The following is a 6000-nucleotide window of genomic DNA, read 5'->3' as shown; positions in this document are numbered from 1 at the left end:
CCCGGGGCCAGCGGCGGCAGATTTTCTCTTGTCCCTTAGCTCACGTTTTGTGGGCTGGAGTCTTCATTGTCAACTTGGCAACCCTTTAGGCTACTCACACGTGACGGGCCCTTTCAAGCAAAATGTACTTCAGTGGAAAGACAATTTAAATAAGGAGGGTGGTTTAAACCCTTCTGTGATTTATGAGCTCTGATCTTTCTGGACTTCTCACAGCAGTGAACTGTTCAGAAGCCAAGCACCCTGGGTGACCTAACAGTGTGTTTTTCCCACATAAAGGAAAAAAGAGCAGTCTTCCACGTACTCTAACGGCAGGCATATAAGTTGGCTGGACAGTCTGTCCAATCTTCAGATGAATTCTCCCTTTAACAAGTTGAAATTACTTTTATTTCTTTTTATCTTGTAGAAAAGTAGCACAAGATTGGCACTTTTGTGGCCTTTTCAGTGGGCACAGCCTGGATATCAAGCTGTAGAAACACTTAACAGACATGCCCAACAGTCAAGGGTCATACAGATTTATTCTGTGAAACCTCTATCAGAAACAGCACCTGGAAAAATGACCTTCCAAAGAGCTATCAACAGTAAAAGCACTGTGAAGCTGAGTTGTGTGAGCTACTGTTTAAAACAATTATATTTAATGACAACTTCTCACCTTAGTAAATAGAGTTCACAGTTCACATCAGCATATTGCAAGCTTTTAAAAACCATACAGCAAGTACACCTATTGAGTCTATTCAATCTTATTTTATCTCAATGCTTCCCAACAGTATTGACTAGGGAACACACTTAATGCATTTGGCATATTTACATTCCGAGGAAATTGATGTTCCACAAAACATCATTATTAATAAAAAGTATATGTGTATGATGTCTTTCATCTGATGGTATGAGAACATTGTAAGCTACATTTTGTCTTAATGAATGTTACAGCATATAATTACACTGTTAATCTTTAACAGACATGTCTAACCATGATATTTGGTTCTTGTAAAAAACATGGAAAATTATTTTTTGACACAACATGCTTCTTTGTAGTCTGGTTTATGTCTGGGATCACCACTATACTCCATTTAGCTAATAAATATACATCACTATGTGCTAGGCAAATCTCATCACTATATAAATATCAGTTACCTGAAATTCATAAGGATGCTAACAGTCAGTTGGAAGCAGAGCACAAGATAAAATATAGAGGAACAGAAGTGCAGCTTCCATGCTTTCTTGGGTCCACATGTTCCTAGCTTGAAATCTCTTACCTCTATAGTTCATGGATTTTTTTTTCCTAAAGAAAGTTTCCAGGAGCCTCTCAAGAGTCCCCACATTAAAAAGTAGGATGTTCCAGCCACTTCTATGGTTCCTATAAGAACCATATAAGAACTATAAGAATGAGAGATATTCCTGGAACTCTGTCTCAAGAAATTATAAGGAGTTGTACTAGGAGGGACTGGAGGAAGAAATGAATTTTTTACATACATATACGTATTTATAGTTGTACAATGTCACAAGGGGATAGAAGAAATCTCCAATTAAGGAAATGTCCTCAATAAGGAGGCTAGGATCAGGCTAACTCTGGAAGGTTCTTATTTCTTCTTTTCTTAGGAACTTCTCTGTTCAAGACAAACACCAAAGTAAGATCATTCAAGATAAAAATACAAATCTAGGATTTCCTGAAGTTATGAGTTAATGAAGAAAGCCATCTATTATCCAATAGTAAACCACCAGTAATACTTAGCACACTGTGCTGCACACAGGAGGGATATGATAGTAATGACAAAATTAAACTGAACTCAGTATGGAAGATTTGCTTGATTAGGCCTTTAGTTAGATGGCGATTTTCTTGGGAACCTAACAGGGTAGGCTCAACTAGCAGCTGAATAGTGATATAAAAGAGAGGTCTTGATTTTTGCTCCCGGTAGAGTATGATGATTAACTTATTAGGAGAGAGAATATTTGTGTATGATGAAATGTTTATTAAATCTATGGCTGACACTCATAAGATCTAAATTTTGGCAAGGTTGGTATATGTTAAAGGAAAGAATATAAATCAGAATAGGAGAGCATCACGACTCGATGTTTCAGTGTCCAGATCAAGGCCTGGGATATTTCTGCTATTCAAGATGAACAACCCCCCAGTGGTATAGTTCTTCTCCACCACCAGACACTACTGAGCCCAGCTGTGTTGTATTAATAGGATCTCATGACAATCAGTGCACAGAGATCTGGCACCCATCTATAGAGATGGACACTAGTTTCTGGGATATATTCGAAAAGAAAATTTAGCTTCTTAAAGACCTTTCAAAATAAAACAAATGGTATTAAAAATTTGGAAATGGTGCATGTTTCATCAAATGAAAAGGAATTGACTGTAAATCTACGTTTTCTTAGTGAAAATTAGAGTTTATTAGTATAATTCATCAAATTAAGAAGCAAAGCTGATTAGAGTTATTTGATTGAGACTACATTGATTAAGGATGCAAAAAGAAGCTATAAATCTAATAAAAGAAAATCATCTTCCAACAGGGGGAAAGTACTGGGTTGACATTTAGAAGACAAATGCTTTTTATAGCAGCTCTTGGTTAATAATCAGAATTATGAAAATATACCAAAGTTTGACTTAAGCATAACACTTGGAAAAATCTATCCTAACAGAATCTCAAGAAGATTGCTGGTAGTTTCCTAAGACAATAAAGATGGATGAAGTGAAAGTATAACAATAATCTGGGCACTTGCTCAAGTCAGATATTTAATTTGAATAATACAGGCAGGAATCATCCCACTGTGATCTCAGTAATGCTGCAGTTCCCCCTCCTTTCAGCACCTCTCTCTATGCCGATACAGCCTTTATGGATGAAGGATGATGAAGCATTTGTTTTTAGAAAATAAAATGCTGCTCTTTCACTCCAAACATTTTCCCCTGGAGAGCTTCTACACATCAAACATATTCTTTTCCACAATTGAACCAATCCTTGCAAAAGCTGTGACCACAGTTTTTTGATTTATTTTGGCCTGTGATGAAAGGCAAGCACTTTCAAAACGATTCCACCAGTGGCTCTCACCAGAGAGAGCACCCTGGGTGGAAATGTGGAAAACATTTTGAAGGATGGAAAAGTATAAATATATTCTCTGTAAAAGTGCATTTGTGTGTGTGTGTGTGTGTGTGTGTGTGTGTACATGTGTACGCGCAAGCGCATTTGAAAAACACTTAGAATATCTTGCAGGGTTTTAAATATTTACAGCTATTATGCCCCACCCTATGTGATCAGCTACTTTCCAGAGCTCTGAAAACGGAGTCATTTGCTTCAAGTCAGGTTGAAAATGGTTCCTATGAGGGCAAAGACTTTTTCTTACTAAGATCAATGTAGCTATCTGTTTTAGTCTATATTTCCTTACTATAGTAAATTGCTGGAAACTGGTTACTTTGTAAAGAAAAGAAGTCTATCTTGCTTCTGGTTCTGGAAAGCGTGCACCTGGTAATGGCAGAGTCTTTTACAGGGTATCACATGACAAGAGACTTGGAGTACATATTTGTTTCTCCCTTTTGGTGTGCATGCATGTGTGTGCGTGTACGTGCGTGTGTGTGCCAGTACCAGGGCTGAACTCAGTGCCTCTCTCCCTTGCTCAGCTGGTTCACTCATAGCTGGCATCGTTCCAGTTGGGCCATATTTCCAGTCCTGCATTTTGCTGGCTAATTGTTGATGGAATCTCTTGGGTTTTTGTGCTTGGATTGTCTTTAACTACAGTCCTCTACATCTCCGCCTCCTGAGTAGGATTACAGGCTTGTACCACTGATGTTATAAAACCACTGGGATTCAATCACAAGAGCTCTGCCATGATGATCTTATCCTAATCACCTCCCCAAATCCCCAACACTAAATAGAATAGTCAAATTTCCAGTTATTAAAAACTGTTTTCTCGGGCTGGGGATATAGCCTAGTGGCAAGAGTGCCTGCCTCGGATACACGAGGCCCTAGGTTCGATTCCCCAGCACCACATATACAGAAAACAGCCAGAAGCGGCGCTGTGGCTCAAGCGGCAGAGTGCTAGCCTTGAGCGGGAAGAAGCCAGGGACAGTGCTCAGGCCCTGAGTCCAAGGCCCAGACTGGCAAAAAAAAAACCAACCAAACAAAACAAAACAACAAAAAAAAACTGTTTTCTCTTCTGACCATAGTTAGGGTTGGAGTTACTCTGGTCCAGCCTCATTCAGATGCAGACATTCCTGCGAGCACATGTGCATTATAAGGTAGCCAATCAGGAACCTTGAAAGGAAGCATTGATAAAGGTCTGTTACAGACTGGTCCATGAGCTGGGCTTCATCAACACCACATTCTGATGTAGCACAATATTAGCTTATAATTGATAGCAGTTGGCCCATATGGGTCTAATTCATGTAAAGTATATAGCACAATTGCATGGTGTATATTATGTCCTTGTTAGCTATTATTTGCAGTTTATGAAGGCTCTTCACAGAACTTCACATGTGTGTTCTGAGGTAATCATTGATGTCTCATTTGTCATTCAGATATGAGCTGAATGTGAGCTTGAGTGTGGAGATAAAGTCTTAAGTGTTTTACTTTAGCACGTGGTTAGTGTTTAGTAGAAAATCTTGAATTAAATGGCTTTGGTTCAGTTAGGTTAGCTACTTAAAGTGGGTGGTATGAAGTTTACTTTTCATCCTCATCTGACCTTTGAGTTATGTCCCACAATTACTCAACAATCTTGTTGAGTTAAAATCAGTAAATAAACCTCTTCTCAGAATGAGGTAAAGGTAGCATTAGTGGAGATCTTATGTAGGGACTTCTTCTAGAAAGTGCCTGTTCATCCTGCGGTGCAGGCGCTTGGTTGCTCTGCAGCTTCAGCGCACCCAAGGGTTCCAGGAAAGTTAAGATTTTACAATCTAACCTGGCATTTTTTGTTAGGATGTTCTTTCCAACTCTATACTGTAAACCAAAGCAGATCTCCTCTCATCCTTTATTTTAAAATGCACAGAACAATCCTGTGTCTCGATCCTATTGCCACTAGAAGCTGACCTAACTAAACCTAGAATCTTTCTTTTCCTAGTCAGGCTTTTGCAATTCCTCCAGTGCAGTTAGGATCCCTCCCTCCCTCTCTTCCTCTCTTTCCCTCCTTATCTGCTCTCTGCCTCTCATTTGCATTTCATCTTGCAACATCAAATTTCTCCAGAGTCAAGTTTAGTCATTCTCAGACTTCAGCTACCATCTTCATATGGATTGCCTACAGATTTTGAAGTTATTTTTCTAATGTATATGCCTTTTTTTCACTTACTAATAAAAACAGTGGGGGACATTATAGGCTGTAAAAGGCTCACAGAATCGCTTGGTACATGATGGGACAGACTTGTATGCTTCTCATACCGCTTCTTGTTGGCTGCCTGCAGTCATCTGCCTGCATTGATAATTTTGTATGATCTGCAAATGACGTTATAAGTACCCAAATGTGTCTTGGATACAACTTGACCCTTTCAAATTTAACAACTACTGAACCAATATTTAACAAGATGATTTTGGTGCTTTTTTCCTACCTCCTAGTTTCAAAATCAGTGCTTCCATTTTACCACCATTTGCCTCCTCTCCTTGGCCCTTTGGTATGCGAGGTAGAATACATCTTATAATCATTTGCTTATCTGTACCTACCGATGCCTTCCAACTTGACTTTCTCATTTTTCCACATTTCTTTTTTCACATTGCTAGTTGTGGAAGCTGCTATAGCATTTTTATCTTTGATTTCCATGCTTTGTCTCATTTAACTCCCACTCCCCTAGCATCTCTTATTCCCCCATTACTAAGCAACCACAATATATAAATCTTCATGAAACATAGCTTTTATCTCACCACTTCTCAGTTTAATAATCTAATATCACTCAATACTGTTTTCTGGATAAAGGCGAAATACTTGATTTTCTTCTTCTTTTGTTTGATGGTACTGGGATTTCAATTCAGGCCCCTCTGCTTGCTAGGCAAGCACCCTACTCCTTGAGTCATGTCT

Source organism: Perognathus longimembris, chromosome 23, assembly GCF_023159225.1.
Source record: "Perognathus longimembris pacificus isolate PPM17 chromosome 23, ASM2315922v1, whole genome shotgun sequence".
NCBI lineage: Eukaryota > Metazoa > Chordata > Mammalia > Rodentia > Heteromyidae > Perognathus > Perognathus longimembris.
The sequence above is the reverse complement of the archived record's forward strand: the minus strand, read 5'-3'. Positions refer to the sequence as shown.